Source organism: Carassius carassius, chromosome 38 (assembly GCF_963082965.1).
Source record: "Carassius carassius chromosome 38, fCarCar2.1, whole genome shotgun sequence".
Taxonomy (NCBI): domain Eukaryota; kingdom Metazoa; phylum Chordata; class Actinopteri; order Cypriniformes; family Cyprinidae; genus Carassius; species Carassius carassius.
This window is the reverse complement of record NC_081792.1, coordinates 19931731-19956518: the sequence shown is the minus strand read 5'-3', so window position 1 is coordinate 19956518 and position 24788 is coordinate 19931731. Positions and strand designations below refer to the sequence as shown.

Genomic DNA, 24788 nt, shown 5'->3' with positions numbered 1-24788 from the left:
ATTGCCTAATTTAAACCCAGAGAAACAATATTAACCGCATAAAACCATCTTCCTTTTAAACCTTTTAAATGTATATTCGGATATACAGCTACTCTTTCGACAAAGGATTTATGATTAAATCGATTAGACCCTACATTTAATTTTCGAAATTGTTTTTTTATCAGATGGGTATGGTTGTGCTGAAGAAAAGCCATTTATGAATTCGTGATAATGCTCGTACACTAAAGGCACTACTTTCCGGCTGCAAAGCCTGTCGCAGCTTGGTACAGTGGGCCGTTCTCCGGCTAATATCCAAAAGTAGTTCCGGATTTTTGATCCGCGCAAGTCCCCGGATGTTAGCTATTCAGAGAGAAAAACGAAAAGAGCGAGAGAGAGGCGGAGAAGCTAGGAGACGCCACGGACAAACCGGTAAAGGGATTGCGGGTCCCAAAACCCACGATAAACACGGAGAGCTGAGGCTCGTTTCGGGGAGATAGAGGGAGCTGTAATCGAAAAAAGGAAGGGGAGGGGACGGCTAACTTTGACAGACCTGCACTGGCCTCCAGGAGCGGACACGAGCCCGGGTGAGTGCGGGTGAACCTTACGAGCTCGCGACATGGAGCTTGCGAAGTTGAAGTCAGGGCCCGCGAAAAATGGACGGCTTTAAGTATTAGTTGTGTGGTGCTTAAGTTCTGAGCAGAGCGGAAGGACGGACGTTCAGGCCTCAAGTGGTATGCTGCTGCCGCTGCCGCCGTTGGTCGGGGGCAGGTGGGGACACTGCATGCTCCACTGTCACAGCAGAACAAGTTTAGTTAGCAAGCAGCTAGCCCAGTAGCCGCCAATACGTTTTTTGTCAAACAGGCAAGGAGAATGAGATGCTAATTAGCCGTCAGTTTTACTTTAGCTCGCCTGCTATTTGTTCGCGTATTTGACTTGCAATATTTGTGTTTGAAACTCGGTCAGTAAGCCGAGCTGGAAGGAAATTGCCAAACGAGCAACTTTTGGTCCTGTCAACTAACAGTAGTTGGAAGTGGAGGCCGTATCTATTAATATTTTGGAAACAGACGCGCGGCAGCTGCGTGTCATTTTAAATACAAATCCTGGCCATGTTGTGGTGCCATTAAAATGCATATATCCTCACGGTTTTTTTTTTTGCGAACAAGAGGTGTAAGATTGTTTATGGAGCGTTATTCAGATTTTTAGTTTGACTTTATGAAGTTGTGCATGAGTTATTTACCTCTCTGTCTGCATATGCTGGATGAATTAGCCCTTTAAGTAAATTTGACGACAGGTTATAATAATAGTTCTGATCATACATTGAGCAATATTTGTAAGATTGCATACATATAATATATATAGACATAGACTGTCATATTATCTAGTCAATGCAAGACTAGTCCCCCGTCTGTTTAGCTGCTGGAATGTGACCCACTGTGTGTCAGTTATTTGGATGTTCCCCTTTAGCTGCTCTGAATGAGTTTTCTTGTTGTTTATATCGCGATGTCTAACGTAAAGTTTATAATTTTACATTAAGGCAAGACACCACAGGCGAATATGGTACCTAGATATCAGTATACTTCCCCAGTTGATTAATATACAATTTGGCAATTGTTTTGTATTCCAGTTTTTGTGCAAATGAGGTGTAATATAATTAAATATGCATTTATTTGCGTAGTTGCAAAATGTAATTCTTGTATCGTTTTGTTGACGAATTTAGAGTTCAAATTTACATAGCGATTTTTTTTTTTTTTGGGTATCTCGATCACTTCATAAATCAGATAATACTGGCCACAGTATTAAAATGTTATAAACAGTCTGGTAAGTGGTATATAAATAAGCTACTCAGTAAATACAGAATATAGATAGGAATAAAACTCTTAAGTGCTACTAAAGGATTATTGCTCAGTACAGGAGAAAAAAATAAAAAAAACTCTTTCATTCTGAAAGAACAGCCTTTAAAAGTTATGTATTGTAATTAAATTCTACAGATGCAAAAAAAAAAAAAAAATTGGTGCTTTTTCTCTTTGTATGAAAGAAGACATGTTATAGAAGCAATATAACTAATATCTCAAAATTGACCAGTGCATGAAAAGACAATTGTTTTGACTGTTGTGTCTTGTCCTATGTTGACAATGACAGCTTTTCTGCATATTTTTGCATGCAGGTTACATTTGTATTGGCCTGATGAGGATTGAGCAACGGCATTTAGAGAGTTATGATATTTTCTCCCCCTCCTCATTCACTTAGAGAGTAAAGTACGAATGGAGAGACTGTTGAATTATGTACTAGCATGCTTAAAATATTGAATGATGGACATATGTGAACTACCCGGGACATATTTTCCCCACCCAGTCAGTGTAGCAGTACAATAGTGTGAAAGATTCACGCTAGCACCAGACTTGTTTGTCTTTGGGTTGTCAGCCCACAGAACGCAGAAAATGATTGAACCATCAGTTGCCTGTCAGAACATGCCTGGTGGTTTTTGTGCTGAAACTGCTGCCTTTTAGTATTTACAATTATTGCATTAAGAAAATTTGTATAAAAGGTAATATGAGTCATGAAACTTATGCTGTACATTTTGATCTATGTAATGTTCTGTACATTTGTGTTGATGTAAAATGGAAGAACAGCAGTATATATGATGTCATTAGCATTTGTTAGATAAACGTAGGCCCATTTTATGAAATATGTTACATAGATATTAGAAAACACTAACAAGGTGAAAGATGATATTGAGAATACAGGAAAAACCTATAAATGTATTACCAGGTAATACTTGTTTAGTTTGAATCATTTCAATTATATAAAGAAAAAAATAAAGCACCTGAAATATTAGTATGTTTAAAATTCATCTATGTTGGTTTAAAAAAAGATAAAAAAATACGGTTCACATCATTAGTATTTTTCTAATATTTTTTTCCAATATGTTCATGCATATATGATGAGGACATGAAATGTAATTTTTTTTTCCAGTTTTAAATGCTGTCTTAAGAAAAGGTATTACCTCTGAGGTGTCTTTTATCTTTCAACTTGTTCTGTATGTTGTTCATTAGTGATTAGCTAAATAGTCTGGAATGGGAGCTGTTAAAGAACATAAGCATGGCATCTGTTGTAGTGTACCATAACTGTTCCCATGTCAGGATCTGACGAGGCCTCCGCTGCAGTATTGCATACAGACTTGTCTCCGTCTTGCCCTCAGGCATCAGTGGGCATCCTGCCGCTATGTGTAAACTCACCTGGAAACTGCTGGCTTTATGCATTCCACCTACTTTATCATCACTAACAGCGCCATAGGCTACATGCCAAATAGGGCATTGTATGGAGCTTTAGATCTTTGGTGACTGTGTTATTATTTTTTATACGTGGGAGCTATACGGTGTTCAGTGTAATGAGCTGTCTTTACCATTACACTATTTACAGTGTTTTCTGAGGCATTAGCATCCCCCCCCCCCCCTCTGCTGAATTGGTTGATGAGATTTTGTCCCACATTTAGAAAAGTTAAGCCTTTCTCCAGCTGTGCTGCAAAAACATCTGTTCTCTTACATTTGTGTTGTGTGAAACCAGTGTATCAAATTCTCTCTTTTTCTGTCTGGTTGCAACAAGTGGTTTGCTTGCCATTTTCTCCATTAAATTTTCACAATCAGACAGATTTTAGTTTGTGATGTTGAAATCGCTGTAATGACTTTGAATTAGCAGCAAGACATTTGCAGATTGAGCAGTCTTGACGTGAGCAAAGAAGAGACAGCCCCTCACCTTTCGCATACCAATATTTCATTTGGAATGCAGCGGTGGCCCTTTGCCCAGCCCTGTCGAGGCTTTTAAAAGTGATTATTTAAATGGCTGTCTGTGAGATGAAGTTATCAGACTCCTGTTCGTAAATGGGGTCCAGGCAAGCTAAATGCATGGCTTCCCCTGCTCAGAAACTGCCCATCAGGTAACCACTTGTTTGATTGCTCCTTCGCTCCCCCTGGTGATGACATTAAATATCTGGATTAAAATGCTTTTTGTTACTTTTCTGTGCTTTGTACTTTCTTGTTTACTTTCTGCAACCCTCAGTGGCTGTCAGTATTGCATGTTGGTTCTTGTTAGGCATAGAAATTGCTATGACTTAAAGAACATAGCACTCTTGCAATGCTGATGTTTAATTATTAATTCATGTTTTTTTAGTTAAATGCAGAATCATTTACATTTTGGTAAGAAGTGTTAGTTCAGACAAGCTGCCATCATTAATATTACTGTCCTGTTTCAGGATCTTCTCTTTTCCTTTTATATCAGGGATGTGATAGAAAATTTTCATAATCAGCTAGTCTAAGATTGAAAGACTAGTAAACCTTTTGATATCTCAATTTCAATCGATTTTCATGTTGAATCTCAATTGAAAAAAAAAGATTACTCAAGATTGATCTTTTAGTCTATCACTGTAAATAATGAATTAAGAGACCAAGATTCTGAAAGGGTTTTACTATAAGGTATTTTGGCCTTCAAAAGCAAAACTCATGCTCAGGATGCTAAAGTGTGCTTTAAGAAGTTTTGTATCTTTTGTCACCAACGATGTTTTACTTGTCAGTTGTACGAATTAATCTGTTCTTGGACAACTGGTCAACCATTTTGGTCTGTCTATTTTCATTGTCCATTTAAGGCTGTTGCAATAACGCCTTCCAATCCGAGGCTCTTGTTGTGGTAAGAAGCTATATAGAGCTTTGCTTTGCTAGTCGTAAAAGTCAGAAAAGATGCATCATTAGCAAAGCCGTTCATCGCTAGAATGCAGATGAGCTATGAAGACATTCATCTCCAATTCCAATTTGAATCTTGTTTGCAGTCATATTGTGTGAGCCCACTTTTTCATGTTTAAAAAGTCTCTTTATGTGAAAGATCACTGGGGGATAATTGCACTTAAGTGAACCTCGTTTAGAACTGACCAGAGCAATTACAGTAACTGCAGTTCCAGGCATTTTTGGGCCACTGGTTGCTAGTGTTGCAGTTTCAGGCTATGATCAGATTTGAAAATGTATTGATGTTGAATAGCAGAACAATTTTGAACATATTAATTCTCATGAATGACAATTAAAATAATTTAGCACTTACAAAATAAAAATGAGCCTTTCACAAGGTGTTACGAGGTGAGCTGAAGCCAACACCGTTTCTCCAGGCGAAACCCCTGGGGCTTTTGGGAGCTATTTCATTATTAATGGTATTCAGGAGCCAAATTTCGAGTTTTGCTCAGCTGGGTGCTTTAATCTATTTTTGCTGTAAATTAATGAATTTTTAAAGAGCTCCTCACTAGATATGGGTGGATATGGGAATGCTGCACTGGTTCAGAGTTTTTCAAACCCCCACCATCCACCCCTGGGAAGAGGAGCACAGATCTACCGAAGCACTACACTTTCATTTTTTATTAATGCTGAAATTCTCTGCTAGAGCTCTACCAGTCTCTCTATGTACAGAGAGCTTTATTAGATGTTGGTCTGTGCTGTGCTGCACTGGTGGATCCAAAAGCATTTGGAAATCCAGATATGCAGTGGAGTGGACAGATTATGTGTCATCCGCCCCCAATACCTGGCTGGAGACCCATTCTGCTTTCCAGATCAAGTTTTTCATGAGTGCAAACGTGGCCTTGGCTGCCTTTTTTTGCTCATGTGTTGGTTTGACTAACCTCGTCCCCAGTCTACTGTAGCATTTTGTGGTCTCAACAGGTTGCATGCAGTCAGTCACTTTCATTAACCATGCAGTGTTACCAATTTGACTACACATTCCCTCTGTTCACCACAGGCACGTCATTGAACTTTGTGGGGATATACCTTGGTGTATGTTCATTTCTTTCGGTATGACTGCAGAAAAATTTATTGCTGCATTGCTTATTTATCCTTGCCAAAAAAAGGCCTGTCTGCAAGGGAGCATCACTCACAGTGGAATTGGAGGACTTTTTGTGTCTTGTCTCTTAAAACCATAGAGCAGCACAGTGTTTTTCACTTAGTGCCTGCTAAAGGTAACGGACGCTGTGAGCAGGAAAAGGGTTTTACCTAGATTACACAGCTTAAGTAATAATAATCAAGCTTGGCTAATACCATTTAATAACCATTTTAATTACTTTAGCTTACTGCACACTCAGCTGTAGTTACAATTGCACTTCTGGAGAAGCCCTAATAACTTGCTAAAGATGGACAATTATCCATGCTCTGTGCTCTGAGAGCAATTTCTGCCCAGTTCCCTCCATGTTTTGGTTCATTTCTCCCAAATGAGAGTCTTTGAGTAGCCAAAGCTGTAATACAAACATTCATCTGATTAATAAAGCTAATGGGTTTAGTGTAGTGGAAATGTTCAAGTTTTGTTTTTAAAGTTGGCTTTAAATGTATACAATTTTAATTTTAAATAGTGTTGCATTTATTATCGATTTCTAAACATTTTTTAAAAGGATTTAAAGCTCTTATGCTAATTGGGGAACTGAACAATGCTTAAGGTCATTTTTTTGAAGCAGCGAAATTTATTTTAACAGTTTATTTTAAGCCTTGCTAGAAGAACTTTCAAGTAAATCTCAATACCACAGTGTTGCGTTTCTTCTTCTCCTTGAGAAATGGTAAAGCTTCATAAAAATGTTTGCTGGTTGCATTAAGTGTTCTGAAGGAATACTCAATGTTATTCTTGATCAGAGTAGAATGTAAATGCTTCATAGCCTGACCAGTGAAGTAGCACCATGTGATGTTTGCCTAGAACTGGTGAAGTAATATTACAGTTAGTGGTGTCAGGATTGTAATTTTTTGTTAAGTTTAGTTACAGTATAAGTTTAATATAAACTACTGTTGTTAAAGTGTCAGTGAGATTGTCATTCCTTCTTTAATGGAGGACATTTAGAGACTCAGATTAGAGATATTATTTGACCATTATTTCTCAAACTTTCCTTTGTAATTTTATGCATTTCTGTATTCAAATGATTTTTTGATTTTTGATTTTAAAGTATGCTAACTTAAGTGTTCAGTGATCCCTCCTATCTCAGTAATCATGAACAGGCGATTATGTAATTACGAGAGGTTCAACAGCACCATTTTGCATAATCTTGTCTGGTCAGTCTGAGGTGCTCTTGTCTTTGACTGTCTCACCTGTCTTCTGATTACAATGTGTTTACAGCATCATTACAGGCCTGCTGTGGTTTTCATCATAGGTAAAACTGGCACAGAAAGTGCATTTAGCACACTACTGAGATCAAGTTACAGTGTTGTCGTTCTCTTGTGATGTATTTAATGTTTTCAACCTTTTGACTCCATTGACTAATAGTTTCTGTTGCACTAAATCGTTCTTAACATTCTTCTTAAAAGGGAATGATTCTGTCTTTATGCTTCAGAAAGTCCTTGAATGAAGCCAAATAAGTGCTCAGTGAAACTGGGGGAACGGATCTTTAAGATGATGTAACTGACACTAAAAGTGATTTCTGCTTCCCCCTCGAAGCCCCCTTCTGCTCCTGACGTCTCACACTTGTGCATTCAACTGGCCTCTCTCACTTAACAAACAAGAGTTCTGTGGAGAATGCCTCATGCTACTCAAATGAGTCATATTTCCTTTGGACTCTGTGCTGCTCCCTTTGCACAGCTTGAATTAACTCGAGATGGGGGAGGGGCACGCTCATCCCTGCTTGACTCCAAAGCTTTTGGAGGCTTGGTCAGTGCTGTTGGCCCTGTGTTGGTTTGTCAGTGATGAGACATGAGCTACTCTGATCAATAGGTCTTTAGAATGCCAGATCCCTTGGTGGCTGACACCACTGACATCGGGTTGGGCCGGCTGAGTCATCTCTCTTAAATAGGCCGACTGGAATCCTAGCCCTTGGAGTGAACCCGCCAGTGGCTGCCTGAGAGGAGGAAGCAGCACCTGGTGTCTACACTCACTTTTATGATGTTCTGTTTGTTTGTTTTTGTTTGGAGTCCAGCTATATGTGTTGGTGATAATAGTTCAGCATTGAAAATTCAGTTTGGAAGTGTCTAGTTTTGTGGGGTTGTTGTAGGGCTGCTCAATTATGGCAAAAATGAGGGGGCCATATAACCAAAACTTTATATGAGTGATTTATTTAAAGATAGTGATGCATATCAAATATGTATTTCCAGTAAATAAGGTTGCTATGACATCTACATTTTAGAGACCAGCAGAATTTCAAACAAACAAACAAAAAGTCCTCAAAATTATTGAAAATAATTAAACTGTCAGTAATAAAAATAAAAAAAAAGCAAAGGAACAAATGCAATAGAGTAAAAAGATACAAATAAAACATATGGTGCTTTAATGTTTTTGTATGCAAGTCGCAAGCAGTATGATTATTTAATTTATTCACTATACTATTTATTATTAATGTCTCATTTCAGTTTTAGTTTGGCTCTAGTTTTGTATTTATTGCAGTTTATATGAAAAAGGATCATGTAGCGTGGTACAGCCTACTACAGAAATGAATAATCAAATGTAAAATAAAACATAGCCTGCTGTCCCACACGGATCAAAATTACTGTTACACACGTATTTTCATTTTTAACTCTTTACAGTCATTTATTACATGACCAACGAAGGTATACATGAATAATCACCAAGTGCAGCATTTTGACATTTTTGCATGTATTTGACCATTTAGGCTCGCACCTTGAGCTAAAAGATGACTATACATGTCCGAGTTCTCTTCCGTCTCGGAGCGCATATCTCTTCCTGAGGAGCAGTGCAAGTTATTTTTCATGCTTTTAAAATCATGAATAAATATACTTCGATAAATCAAGCACGTCCCATTTTGCAAATTTCATGATTTTACTGATTTGCATGGGAAATTGGGCTTTTATGGAGGAATGAAAGCGCAGCGCTGCAAAGGGAGTGGAATGGGGTGCAATAATAGTTTCATCTCGATTATTGTATTTTCATAATCGTTGCAGGCCAAAATCTAAATCAAACGTTTTTTTTTTGATTAATTGCACAGCCCTAGGTTGTTGTTTTTTGTGTGTGTGTGTGTGTGTGTGTGTGTGTGTGTGTTCTCCTGTGAATGTTTACAAAGGTTATTGGACTAGAGTTGGGCAGTCTGTCTAGTAATAATGCAAACTATTCTAATAATAGTGCAAAGACCTACTTTTGATTAATTCATTCAAAATTTGATAAATTCCGTGACATTCCACGTTAAACTGTAAATTCCGTTTTTATGACTGGATTCCGCGATTCCGTCCACGTTTTCTGTATCGCGGAAATCATAGGGCCCTACAGTAGACATCTGCCTGCTGTTCGCCCAACGCCTTAAAACTGAGGTATCTCCATATAATGGAGCCAGTTGTCTTTTTTTTTTTTAAATTAGTTCTGTAGCCTCCGGTCTGGTTGCGGACAACGCTATGTTCAATGAGACAACACGCGAGGGGAGGGGGAACAAAATCAAGGAGGCGGGGGCGAGCACAGCATAGAGAAGGCAAACAAGCAAAGTGGCGGAATCAGAATTAATTATAAACAATATATCGATATATATGATATGTCAAAATCCATATCGTGTTTAAAGAATACCGAGATATTGCCCACCCCTAGAACAAATATAAAAATAAAACACTATATAAACTGATTCCTAAAGCAACTATATTACATTTCTTCAGTCCAGAGCAGTGTTTTGTTGTTTTATTCATGTTAAAGGTATAGTTCACCCAAAAATAAAAATTCAGTCAGCTGTCTGTCAATTCTCTCATAGTGTTTTATTTTTATACCACCATTTACTCACTCAAAAGTGGTTTTAAACCTGAATGAATTTCTTTCTTCTTCTGGACACAAATGCTAACTTGAGGAACATGGAAAACCAAACAGTTGCTGGTCCACAGTGACTTCCATAGTATTTTTTGTTACTATCTAATTCTGTGGACCAGCAACTGTTTGGTTACCCACATTCTTCAAAATATCTTATTTTGTGTTCAGCACTAGAAAGAAATTAATACAGGATTGGGACAACGTGACAGTGAGTAAATAATGACAGAAATTAAATTTAGGGTGATTTATCCCTTGACAGTAATGACAGTAGGCTGTATGTTTAATAGGCCTACTATCCCTTTAAGACCTGCACGCATTTAATATACTGACGTGTACGTTTTTATCTCAACGGTTTACTTTCATTTTACACATAACCAACTTGAGTCTACCTTGTTTGTTTTGACAGTATAAGCGCAAAATACGTATAACTTAGTTCAGTAATCAGGTGCTGTTTGACAGGCTTTAACGCATGCACTTCGGCTGTATGCAAATAATGAGAGCGTAACTCTACCACTGAGTAAACACTGCTGTGAATGTATGTGGCATTGTACAGTATACGACAGAGGCGCCAGAACTGCTGCTGATAAAATGTGCGCTAGGTTTGTGCCGATAGACGATAGTATCGTGTATCGACGATCGTCAGAGATATCGACATAAGCAGAATTCTCTGTCGATAATCAATTAATGTATTAGATTATAATAATAATAATTAGGGGTGCACCGAAATTTCGGCCGCCGAAAATTTCGGCTGAAATGGCATTATCGGTTTCGGGCCGAAATAAAAAAAACAGCCAAAAACGTAAACCGAAAATGAATGTCACCCGCCCCTCCCATCCGTGCACAAGCGAGGTTTCACTCACGGTCGAGCTGTTATCACGCGTCTGCCTATCAAAGATTAAGCATGTCAAAGGGCTGTCACAATCAAAAAAAGCTTGTCACAAAAGCTGCACAATCGATCGGACCAACCAACACAAGTTTCGAAAACGAAAACAGGCAATCGATTTTAACGGCCTTCTCTCGGAGCGCGTCCAGCTCGTCACTATACGCTCGCAGCGAACGCGCGTCACACAGCAACGGCAGGTTCTGACACACACACACACACACACACACACACACAGCCTATTAGTGCATAATATCAATGTAGCCTTCAGTAATGTTTTTCATTGATGTTATGGCAGTCCACATTGCTGACTTGTGCGCGTCTCAAGCGCCCTCTTTACGTTCGCCCTAATGCCTGTTTAGTTGTCAGTGGATTTGCCTATATTTGGCGTTGAAAAACGGATCAACGCCAAATATAGGCAATTTACTAACAATTCAATGAACACTTTGCCTATGTCTCAAAAATCGAACAGGATTTTTTTTTTCACAAAAAGTGACAGCCCTATACGAGAGGACACCAAAGTTGCAATATGTAACATTTGTTCTGCAAAAATCTCCAAAATTGTGGATTTTTTTGCACAATTTTTAAAAAACTATTTTATTTGATGGAACATAAATCTTGAAGAATAATTATTATTTATATTTATTGTAAAAAATATTTTGTTTTGTTATGTAACTGTTAATAAAAGTTTGATTATTATATTGTGAATTTTCAATTCAGATCCATTAAATCCAAGCAATATATATATATACGTTTTTAAAAGAAGCCATTTTCGGCTTCAGTTTCGGTTTTCGGCCAAGTGCATCCTAAATTTTCGGTCTCGGCGCAGAATTTTCATTTCGGTGCATCACTATAAAACACACTATGTGGTGATGACGTACGTAGAAGGACTACGTGAGAACCACTATAAGTTCAAACTGCCGCCTTTTTATTATTTTCATGCACACCGCACTGTAATGTAATGCATGCAAAATACATAGTTTTGGCCGTTACAAAGTCTCCATCCACAAACAGACGTACATCGTCTGCAGATATAAGGTATTTCATTGCACTTTAACAAGTAATCTAAACGGCCTATATACTGTATGTGCAATATATTAAACGAGCCCTCACTAACTGAGTTTAATGCCACAGTTATGTTAGAATGCATCTCATTCTTGTTTCTGTGACGGTGCGTCAGACTCGTCATGAGGCGCGCGGTCCGGAGCGCTGTATGAGTGATGCATCAGTTCAATTCAACTTTACTACAAATATATCAACTTACCTGTTTTAAATACTTTATATTTAAATGTTCGTTTATGCCCAATATTAGTGTTTAACTGTTGGACTTTAAATGAAATCTGCTATTGATTTTCTCCGTTGACTGATTTTGCAGAACATTTAGACTGATAACTTCCCTGCGCAGATGCGGACCTGCGATATGACAGTTGCGCCCGACTATGTTTGAACTAGCTGTTTTAAACACAGTATTTTTATATTTAACGTTATTTAAATCAGTCAGTATGTTTGAAAGTAATTTTTTTTTGATTATTGGTGACTACATAGGCTCTCTCTCGTGCACCTGCGCGGTTTAAAACACCAAATAGTTATGCTATGACAAGAACAAAGAGTCTCTCTCTTGCTCCACCCATGCTCGATAATATTGTGTATCGTCGATCTCACGGGCTGACGATATGACGATTTGAAAAATGACCATATCGCCCAACACTAATGTGCGCTGTAGTACGATACTTCGATATTTCTTCAAAAGCAGATCGTGGAGACGTTTTTATTGTCCACGATCAAAAATAGTCATATCGCACACCCCTAAATCAGATGTAGGTTGGTACAATTAAATCAAAACGCGACATGAACTAGTATCTGTGAATATTAATCCAGCATGTTCTGTGTGCCTCTGTGTGAATAAATGGCGCAGATGCGCAGTTTCATTTACCACACACACTAGGGCTGTCAAAATTGCTCAAAAATGACGTTCGAATATTCCCTCTAAAAAATACACGAATATTCGAACTATTCGAACATCTGGTTGCGCATGTTGTCAATGACACGCATTACGTCAATAACAGGCAAAAATAATACAAAGAGTATAGATAGTCTATTTAAGTTTAAAGTGAGTGAAGTGAAGTGACATTCAGCCAAGTATGGTGACCCATACTCAGAATTTGTGCTCTGCATTTAACCCATCCGAAATGCACACACACAGAGCAGTGAACACACACACACACACTGTGAGCACACACCCGGAGCAGTGGGCAGCCATTTATGCTGCGGCGCCCGGGGAGCAGTTGGGGGTTCGATGCCTTGCTCAAGGGCACCTAAGTCGTGGTATTGAAGGTGGAGAGAGAACTGTACATGCACTCCCCCCACCCACAATTCCTGCCGGCCCGGGACTCTTTCGATTGGGAGTCCGACTCTCTAACCATTAGGCCACGTCTTCCCACATATATTCCCACTTAAACATATATGACAACGTATTACCTACACAAAAACAAGGAAATCAACTAATGGCCAAGATTGCAGACCTCACGCTCTCTCACCCTCATGTTCTCTGCGCATAATGGTTTAGGTAAATGAACAAACAAATTTTTTTGCAAGCAATTTAAGGTCGCGACTGTTGTCCCAAATATAGCAGGCTTCATTCAGTGATTGAAACAAATATTATTAATATTAATTGAAGTTTTACAGCATATAGAACTGACATTGAATGCTCCGAGCTAGCTGTGCTGTGGTAAACATGGAACTTTTCCTTGACATGAAACGATAAATAATCAAACCTCGGATCCATTGCTTGACAGAACTCCCCGAAGCCTGCCCCATCCGCGATACTGATCAGTCTCATGTCCTTACAAATGAACAAAATTATTTTATCCGTTATGGCCTCTTGTCGTGTTGCAGACAAAGTGCTTGCGGCGAGCGATGCAAAGTAACGTTAAGTGTCAAGACGTGAGTGTTTAGCTGGAGTTCCACACATTATGCCATGCTCATTTGGGTGCACATTTTTGAGATGTGACCTCATGTTGCTAGTGGTCGAATGGTATGCTAACTGCTAACTGTATCTTAAATAGCTTGCATACAACTTTATCTCGCGGGTCAACAATTTTACCTCATTTTCTCAGCTGTGGTCGAGTTGGTCTCTGCACTTGCTGGCATCTTCCATGAAGACGCGTCAACTTTCAGCAGTGATGCTGTGCCAAAAAGTGCGACTCCTGTGAGGCTGTGACCTGTCCCAGAACCCTCAGGTGCTCTAGCGCTCCCACTCACAAAGCAGACAACCACGCCTCTACTACTGTGGGCCTTTTTTTCCACATTTTTTATTTTTATTCGAATATTAATTTTCACCTTCGAAATTCGTTTTTTTAAAACTATTCAAATACATATTCGAATTTAGAATCTTCGTTGACAGCCCTAACACACACACACACACACACACACACACACACACATGCGATGCTTGTGGTGTTTTCGCTGCCTCAATATGAGTACATGAACAGATCAACATGATCTCTAAAACTGCTCTGAGTGTCACTTCATGAGCATGTAACTGTTTCATTTGAGAAAACTATCATCAAATCAAACTAATCAAACAATAAAACTGGGGGGGGGCATACAAAAACAAATTAAACCCTGCATTTCGTGACGATACATTGATGTGTAAAGACACAAAATGTCTGTGCAAGAAACTGAACGGTATTTATATTTTATTACAGATTCACGCAATGTCCAAACTGTTAGAACTCTCTTGAGCTCGTCCTCCCGAGTGCATTCTCAGCAGCAGGTGCGTGAGGCATTGTCGTCTTCTTGCTTTATGGCAGATTGCAGACATATATGTGCATTACCGCCACCTATCTCTCAAATTGACCATTGACACTCCCAATTGAGATTGTAGATAGAGTGCCAATGGTCCATTTGAGAGCTAGGTGACAGTAATGCACTTATAAGTCTGCAATCCATTATATATACTGTATCATTATATAAATTGTTTTATAGGACAACAAGGGGCAGGATGTGTAAAATAAATATTTAATCCACATTAGGGCTGGGATAAACGATTATTTTTTAAACGATTAATCTAGCGATTATTTTTTCGATGCATCGATTAATCTAACGATTAATTTTTCCGGACCGATTCGATTTCGATTATCTCCCCATTAATTGACTACTAACAATTTATACATGTTGATTTACATATCTGAATGAAAAAAAACATGAATTCCTTAGCATTGCAATATATGTTTATTGCTCTTAAAATTACAAAATAAAAGACTGACTAAGAATGCATTACTTTGCAATTGTATAGAGCATAGTATTCAATAAAACCTTGAAGCCTTGAAAACACATAGCTTACTGAAACAAGCTTACTGAACACATAGGGCCTAGATTACTGAAAAAAAGTTCTTCTTTCAGATGAAAATAACAACAACTTGATGTCTAGCATTCAATAAAAAAGTTCACCCAAAATACTTGTTTAGAGCAATTGAAAGAATATAGTAACCAATGTAAACTTTAGGGCTTTAAGCTAATACAGAGAGTGCTTTTCCAAAATAAAAATAAAAAATTTAACAGTGGGAGCCAGCAGCCTGTCATGGAGAAAAAAAAATCTCAGATTGCTCCACGTGAAACTTTGGCGTTCCGCCCTTTTTCTATCGTGTCTAATGATTTTGGTTAATATTCACGAGGGGTGGGGGAAGAGAGAGAGAGAGCGCTCGGGTAGTTTGAAGACTGTGAGTGAAACAGCGCGTGAAACTTTGGTGTTTCGCCCTTTTTCTATCGTGTTTGATGATTTTGATTTTGCACAAGGGAGAGAGAGAGCAAGAAGCGCTTGTGTTGTTTGAAGACTGTGAGTGCACGCACAGCCGGGGCTCTCTCTCGTACGCACACTGTCACTGTCACTCACCGATCAAATAAGGCTTTGACACCCGCCAAAAAAAAAGATCAATGCAGAAAAACCCCTGGATTGGTTATATAACGTTGGACAGAATGTTGATCCGGCCATCGCGTATATTCAGCGCACATAAGGTAAACGTTTTGCAAACGTTTTTTAGAGAAATAAAAACAGGTCGACGAATCGCATATTTTGCGTCGACGTATTTTTTGCGTCGACGTCATCGATGACCTCGACGCGTTGTCCCAGCCCTAATCCACATAGATATTTAATATTAGATATTTAATCCACATAGAAAAATGTAGAAAATGTTATGTTAGATATTATTTTTTTGGCCATATCGCCCAGCCCTACATACACTGCCAACACTGCCAAGTTTTGAGGTCAGTAAGATGATTTCTCAAAAAATTATTTCTGAAGGATCATGTGACACTGAAGCCTGGAGTAATGGCTGTTTCAGCTTTGCTAAGACAGGAATAATATTTGAAAATATATTAAAATGGAAAAGTTCTAATAAATCTTCACTATACTAATTTCACTGTATTTTTTTATTCATATAAAGTAGTTTCAGTGAGCAGAGACTTCTTTTTAGTAACAAAAAAAATTGTACAGGCCCAAATGGAAGCGTGTTTATCAATATTGCTGTTTATTGCTTTATATTGATATTGGTGCATATGACTGTAAATGAAAATCTTAGCCAGTCCAAATGTGTCTTAACACTCCAGGGGAGGCTATGAGTTAAATATTTAATTTTACATGTTTCATCTGCTGTAAGAAATTCATAGGTATTTAATGAGGAGCAGTGTGCCGATTTGTGGACTGGCTTTAAAACTGTTAAGACATGACCCCTTTGCCAAATAGCTTAAATCAGAAAGGCTCTTGCTTTCCCTATACCTGCACTATTTGGTTTCTTGCCAGAATTGGTGAGTCACTGGAGACTGAATGACCTACTTTTAATTTCTTCAAGGAGTGCCAGAACGTGTTTTCCTTTTTTATAGAATAGAGAATAGAGTGAGTGGATAAATAAGGGTCTTAAACACATTTTTAGATTCAGGACGATGCCTATAAGCTGTGCCAGTATGTACATCATCTCAAAGAAATTGAATGGCTAACTTTAAATAATAATTTGTAATAGGGCTGGGCGATATACAAAAAAAAATGATATCTCGATATTGTCAAAATTTTTACGATATTCGATATATATCTCGATATGTTTGCATTTGCATTTAAATAATAAAAAATAAAACATGATTTTCTTTTGCCCATTAAAAAAAAAAAAACTATTTAGATTAAACGGCTAATTTAAGCAGTTAAAAAATCTAGACCAAGAGATCACTTACTGCTTTTTATTAAATGAATACATGTAGGCCTATATGTAACTGAAGCAGTGCAAATTAAGTAACAGTTACAGAAAGTGCATTCTTCTTTTTAGTGCATGCAATTCACAATTTAAACTATGCAACTGGGATAAGTATTTTATTTAAAAAATTTTAACAAGTTTTTAAGCTAAGAACACAAGTCTGTCAACTGTCTGTGGTTTTAAGAGAAGCTCTGTGGCATGAAACTATGGTCCTACTGACACTAAAAACCCTCTTAGATGGGGAGCTAGTTGCTGAAGCACATAGCTATTTCTTATATATAAATATATATAAATGAATACCAAAGACTTTTGCATTCTCTCTGTCTATATTATGGAAACTGGTAAACATATCAGTGAAATTCCCCAATAGTAATTCCAAATGGCCATAGCCTATGTTTCTCTATTCAAACATCAGCGGTCGAGTAAGTGCATTTATTTTGCGATCACAAATGCAAACAATACAGTTGAGATCTCACTACAGAACACAGACCGGCTGAACGACGCTTTCATTAGATCGCTCAATTCCAGCTTGTTAGTGTTTTCAGATTATCGTCAGCGGCTCTTCCGCAATGAGGAGTGAGCACGGGCGCATGGTTGCCAGATTGCTTAAAATAAGCAAACACTGGGCAGAAAATGTATCCTTGTAACAGTGGAGCTCTGAATCGGAGATTTAAACTCTTGTTATCTGGCAACCGCTATCATTACAGCTCTCGTAGTAGAGGGGCGTAGAGCAGTCAGCAGTTACAGGTTGCTTTTTTGGACATTCGGCGCGTTCTTTTCGGAAAGTATGCTTGAATTTGAAATATTCGATATTCCCGATATATTCTAATTGTACATCGTCGTCAAAATTATTCCGATGTTATCGCTAATATTCGATATATCGCCCAGCCCTAATTTGTAACCATTGTCTGAACATGAAATCTGGACCATTCAATTGTCTGCTTTTTATCAAATTTGTGTCCCCTATGCACCCTCTCAGAGTAAGAAGATCATTTTGCATCTCCGGCATGCAGGATTTTCAAAAGTATGGTTTGGTCTCACTACTCATGAGAGGAAATCAAAGGCTATGAAGGGAACGCAGTATTAGGGGATTTCCTAAGACCATCCTTCTCTGTTTAACAGGATGATGGGTCTTGCGTTGCACAGTGAGACTTTGAGTAAAAGACATGACATTGGCAATGTGACGATAAGTCATACTGTTAAAAAAAAAAAAAATCTTGCTAAATTAAATCTGCTCTCATTTAAGCTTGAAATGACACTCCCTTTTTAAATGGTACTTTGAACCACTAATTTCTGTATCCAGGTTTTTGTTTTCTCACATTGAATCGGAGACTAATTTGAGCTGAATGCGGCTTCTTGCCTGCTTTTCCTCTTTTTCAAGCCTCTGTGTCTTTGATGTCATCTGCTGTGAACCCTGCAGCTTCATCTGACACGAGTAGTCATGTTTTTATTCATTTAGTCTGTTTTTAAATATGGTTTGATTCTTCCACATTCCCATCTTGATTTACTATCCCATTAACATGCAAAAGAGGATGTTACTTGTAAAAGCTGCTGTGCAGTAGTGGTCACAGACTTTTTCATAGGGTGCTTAATAGACGGACATTGTGACCCAGTGCTAGCTGCTTTTATTTATTTTTTTAAACCGTTATTTTGTTTAAAAGCTTTATGTAAAAGCCTACAAGACAGCACTATGAAAGTAGCAAATAGGATCTGCAAATTATGGTATTTTTGCCTGTCATTCCATTTTTTGCTTTGAACTTTAAGTTTAGGTCAGAGATTTTGAAATCTTTTGCTAGTAAGCAAGCATGCTTTCATTTCAAAGAGGCTGATGCCCAGTCAATTGAGATTGTGCTGCATGAAAATCTTATTATTTTCATACTAAAGAAAGTAAATCAATTTGAAGTTGTGATTTTCTTTTATATAACTATAAATCTGAGATTTCTTTTAACAGGGAGTTGTGTAGCCTGTCAGAACCTGATTAGGAACTTGGGATAAAACAATTAAAAATTTGTGTCCAATCAACCCTCTATGGACACCTTGGCAATTGAGTTGCCATTGGCTAGTAATTTTTTTTGGTTTACTCTCGAGACTGATTGATATACATATGTATAATACTGTATGTGTTTATAAAATGGCACAACTCTTTAAATATCTGAAAGTGCACTCTTAACATCAGTCAGTCAAGCATTATAATATGATATTAATATTATGATAATCAAGTATTATTCAATGAGAGAACTTTAGTAATTAGAATTACAAATTGGTAACCATGTATGAATGCATAGACATATTAACTGAGTTTAGGACTGGTGGTGGTGCTTTTTTGGTTTCTTTAAAAAATATATAATAATAATAATACTGATAGGATATTGATATAATAATAGTAATAATATATATTATTATAATTACTGTTTCTGAAATTAATTATAACGCATATGATTTTAGATGAATCATGTTATGCTGTAATGTTTAAAATTCAGCTTTGCATCACATGAAAACATTATATTTTAACATATATTAAAAAAGAAATACATTATTTTACATTGTAATACCAGTAATACTGTGCAATATTATGTTTTGTTCTGTATTTTTGATCAAATAAATGAAAGCTTGATGAGCAAAAGATATGCAATGTTTAAAACACTTTTAACAAGTACCATATTTTTCGGAATAGAAGTCGCACCTGAATATAAGTCGCATCAGTCCAAAAATACGTCATGATGAGGAAAAAAACACTGGACGCACTGGACTATAAGTCCTATTTTAGAACCAAGAGAAAACATTACCATCCACAGCCGCGAGAGGGCGCTCTAAGCTGCTCAGTGTAGGCTACAGGAGCACTGAGCAGCATCTCTGGCAGTATAGAGCGCCCTCTCGCGGCTGTAGACGGTAATGTTTTCTCTTGGTTCTTTTCTCTTTTCTCAAATTAATTTTGATTAAGTCGCACCTGACTAAAAGTCGCAGGACCAGCCAAACTATGAAAAAAAGTGTGACTTATAGTCCGGAATATACGGTACTGTACTTCTGTATGATAATAGAAAACTGGGTAGCAGAAAGAGCATCACAGCTCATAAGCTAGTTTGTACCTCATAAATTGGCAATGAAATGGTGCTAACTCGCTTAGAATTTTCATGTCTTGATTTTACTGGCTAGCTAACTTATATTGTATAAACACTTAGTTTTAAAGTATATTTAGTTGCACAGTATATAGCACACAGCACAACAAAGGAAATTTTAAACAATTTTTTTTGTAATATTCATATATAATTTACATGAATACTTACCAATATGGACATTTTGATGTTGTGTGTGCAGGATTTAAGAAATGATCTGTTCATTTTATGGAGGAAAGCACAGTCCATGTAGGGTGTGTGGCCTCAATAGCCCTGCATTAAGCAGTGTGCTGTGCGTGCATGTGATTGAGCTATGTGTAGGGAAAAAAATTTAACTGAAATTGCATTAAATCAGGTTGTTTTAACCATGACTATGCTGCAATATTTTTTTCTCATCTACATTTAAGTCTCCAGTTCCTGCAATTTAGCAAATTTCCAGTTTATTCCCATAAATTCCATGTTTATTCCTGTTAATTCCCATGGAAGGTTTCCAGTCTTGAAAATTCCCGGAATTTTGCAACCCTATTTGAGATTCAGGTTGTGTGCGTTCGCTCGAACTGATTTGCTGAAATCGAAACAGGGACGATAATAGGTGAGCACCAGCCAATGAAATTGCAGTTTGTACTTTAGTTCCGCCCATTACAGGAGAAAGCGGCAGTTTTTAAAGCAGAAAAAATCCAAAGGAACTCTGTTTTTGACAGGAAAATACAACTAAGAATATTGTTTACATGTAACGCTTCAATTCTGCATTTATGTAAGACTATCTCGCTCTCTCTGCTCTTACCAAAGCGACGGCATTTGCAGTACATTAAATACAGGTGCGCTGTGCATCCATTGAGATGAACTGAGAAATATCACTGATCACTTGACCGAGAATGAAACTCTGAAGCTCTCAGTCGGAGTGTTTGGCAAGTGAAGATATATCTGTGATAAACATATACATAGCCTCCAACTCACACACCGCAGAGTAAAATCTAAGAATTTATTAGCCAGTGGCTAATATTAGACATAATTTAGTCACACAGAGTGAAGATTTAGTAGCATATATGAGTGTTTTACTCGCAATGTAGAGTTGCGAATATTGATGATTTTTTTTCATTGTGATGTATAAACGGTTTATTCTGGTGATGGCAAAGCTGAATTTTCCATTACTCCAGTCTTCAGTGTCGCATGCGGCATGATCCTTTAGGAACCATTATAATATGCTGATTTGCTGCTCAAAATATTTTTTCCTTTTTTAGGATTCTTTGCTCAAGAAACATTTCTTATAAAAAAATGTTTAAATAATAATAATTGTGCTTCTTAATATTTTGGGAAACGGTGTTGCATTCTTTAATTTTTTTTTTTTAAATAAAAAAAAATTATATGATATTTAAATTATATGATATGTAAATCTTTTGTAATATAATTTGTCTTTGTCATTTTTGATTGATTTAATGCATCTTTGCTGAATTCAAGTTTTAATTTCTGAACCTAAAGTTTTGTTGTATCACACCTATACAAACCTAAAAAAAAAAAGAAGAAAAAACGGAAATATCCACTACAGGGATGGAAATTAACTTTCTTGTCCACCGGCCACTGTGGCTGGTGGATTTCAAAATCTACCAGCCACTCAATGTTTTTACCAGCCACTTTCTTGTTTTTAACCGACAATGTGTAACTGCGTGTGAAAATTAATACTACAAGATCTACAATACTTAAGCCGTTTATTTAATCTCAAGTCTCAATGAAATACTGACATTTTCTCTTTCAGTGATGCTCAAAAATGCTGCCTATCTAGGCAGCTTACAAGGTTTTGAAACAGCCGACTCTTGCTGAAGTAGCTCATTCTCTCAACTCCATAGCCCAACCAGATGATACCGTAAATTAAGTGTTGTACACACACCAGGGATGAAAATTAACTTTTTTTTGTCCACTGGCCGGGTGAAACTATGCTATTTTTATTTACCCGCCACGGTGGCCGGTAGGTGAAGCGAGTTTACCCGCCACAAAACAAACACACCCACATTGGGCTGGTGGCGGGTGCTAATTTCCTTCCCTGATCCACTATTGCACAGCATGAAATTAAAATCTCTATAATATCAGCCGATATGGTAATGATATATCTTGCATCACTAACTCCTACTGGAAGCCAACATCAGAGTGACTCAGTGACCTTCAGCAATTTAACCTCTGTCATTGCTAACAGCATTTGTTATTTTGGATGTTTTTGGTAGTCAACTAAATGACAGCCAAGTGATATTTGGCAAAGTATGATCAATTAAAAACCTTTCAACTTGTTTCTTATTGGTAAAGAACACACAAATGTTTGCCTCAAAACTTCTCCCTTCATAAAATGTTTAAAGCACCACACAACTTTAGAGTGCTGGAAGCTTTTGAGATGTCAATGCTAATATATGGCTCCTGGTGTCTGATAATGGCAGGTCAGCAGTTTGCACTAGAAATCCTCTGTTCTGAATGAGTCATGCTGCCTGCCACATGACGTGTGACTTCTGCCAAGTGAGTCATCTGAAACAGACATCACTGTAAAATGTAAGTTGACTTTACTTAGAAAAAGTGAGGAAACCCATTGCCTTAAAATTTCCAAGTAGTGTGTTAATTTTAAGTTTGCATAAATTAAAACGTAATAAAGTATACTTAAGTACTGTTGAGTGTTGACTTAAAATAATTTGTTGTTAACTTGTTAATGTTCACATTACTTGGAAAATATTAGGAAACTGATTGCCTTAATATTAGCAAGTAAGCTAAAAACATGAAGTAAAACATTTTTTATTGTCTACAGGCAGTACAGGGTACCAAACAATGTGATTCAAGCACCCCTAAATTCTAAAGTATATATTTATATATATATAATGGAGCAGCATTTAATAGACAGAGCTGTAGATCACTGACAAGCTACGCAATATTGCGTTCATATTACGTATTCATCGAAGGCGATAGTGAACGTGATATTGCGTAGCTAGTCCGTGATCGACATCTCTATTAAATGCTGCTCCATTTGAAAGCAGGTGATGGCGATTTAGCGGTAATCACGGAACCAGATTTACTGACTAAATGCGAATGATCATATTGTCAGATATATCACCCAGCCCTAGTGCAATGCAAGTGCAACTATATAAAATTAACTCAATCAAGGATCCTGACTGTTTGACAATATTTGAGCTGAAACTAACAATCAGTTTTATTGGAAAATGTAAAAGTGATAATGCAAAAAAAAAAAAAAATTTAAAGTTTCACAATATTACATTGTTCTAAGTGTAGAAAATAATTTTCGACCAAGGTTCAACCATGTATAACTTAGGTTAAAATAATTTTAAAATGTGCAAATACATGCCTAAAGGGAAATTTCACCCAAAACGGAAAATGTACTCTCCAGTGTCATTCCAAACCCACAAGATTAGTCTTTGTCTTTCAAAGACTGCTTTTAAGGAAACCTTTTGTTCCTTCACTGAAAGTCCAGGTGACCAAAAGATTTTTATTTCTTCAGATTTTAATTGAGTGAATACTATTTGTTTAAATACACCTTAATGACCTTTTGAATATATTTGAAGTTTTGTTTAACTGGATTGTCAACAAAAGGACAGAAACCTCTCAGATTTCATAAAAAATTACTTGATTTGTGTTCAAAAAGTCAAAGTCTTATGGGCTTGTAATGACATGAGGGTGAGCAAAATGACAGAATTAAAATTTTTGGCAACAGCGGATTTTTAGTTACTGTAGTTTTGGTTTCAGAGATTTGTGTCCAATGTAAAGAGAGTCTCAGTTGAAGAATAAAATCAAAGTTGTACTTGAGCTGTAAAAACCATCCAAATGCCAACACAGTCAGAATCCGATGTAAATCTTGGGTATGTCACATTCAGTAGCAAGATTACAATTCAAATGAGCTCACTAATGTACATGTAACTTGAAAGACTTTGGACCATTATCTTATGCTCCATGTACAACTAACAGAGACAAACAATGGTCATTAAGTATTGTGTAGAAATTAGACAAAATTAATAGTACAATTATGGCAGAATATGCATATGACAAAATGTATAAGGGCTTAAGTTAAAAAATGAAATAAATTCAGAGGTTGCTAATCTGGTGCAGGGTAAGAGTTGACTGAAGTGTAATTGATAGCCTAAATGTGATTTTTGAATGAAACCGAAAAAGGTACTTGCCAACATTGTTTTGAAAAACTTCGGATGTTTCTTCTCTGAGAGGAAGGCCATGAAGAACTGCTGTGCTCTGGAAAGAAAGGTTAAAACACAGAATTAAATACCAAAGTAGTAAATATATTAGTTAATATGACAGTGAAACCGTTTAGTTTAAGAAAGAAGCATTGAAGCTTAACACATTTAACTTGCTCAAGAATTTCATAATGCTTCAAAAGGAGAGCTCTCTTTTTGCAAAATAAATAAAAAAATCCAATACTTACTTTTCCATTGCATGACTCATTTCACAATAAGCTCTGCAAATAAAGAAAACAATATTAACATGCAAAATTCGTACTATACTCTTATGCATCTTTTTATTTACAAATTATTGTGTGGAGTTCAAAAATGTAATCTTAATTTAAAATATATAGATTATAACACAGCCTGTACAATACATTCAAGATAACATTACAACATATATCAGTAAATTCTCATTCATTCATGAAAAAAGGGGTTGGGAGCAGATTTAAAGGAAGCATTTTGAAAACACAAACACTTCCATGAATCTGAAAACTTAGGTCAGAACAGCTTTACAAACGATTTCATTTAAGCACAAATTCTTTTTTACTCCTATTGCATGAATGAGTCCCAATAAAAAGAAATAAAACACAAAAATGTTAATTGATTAAAAACTTGCCAT

The 24788-nt window shown here is 37.0% G+C and overlaps 1 protein-coding gene across 1 annotated transcript in view; it reads left to right on the top strand.

Annotated features, from left to right (window-relative positions):
• The first annotated feature begins 315 nt into the window (after positions 1-315).
• LOC132119525 (forkhead box protein J3-like) overlaps positions 316-24788 on the top strand; it is a 112923-nt gene continuing 88450 nt past the window's right edge. Inside the window, exon 1 of the mRNA XM_059529568.1 lies at positions 316-563. The gene's annotated coding sequence lies outside the window, so the exon portion shown is untranslated. The remainder of the gene's footprint in view (positions 564-24788) is intronic.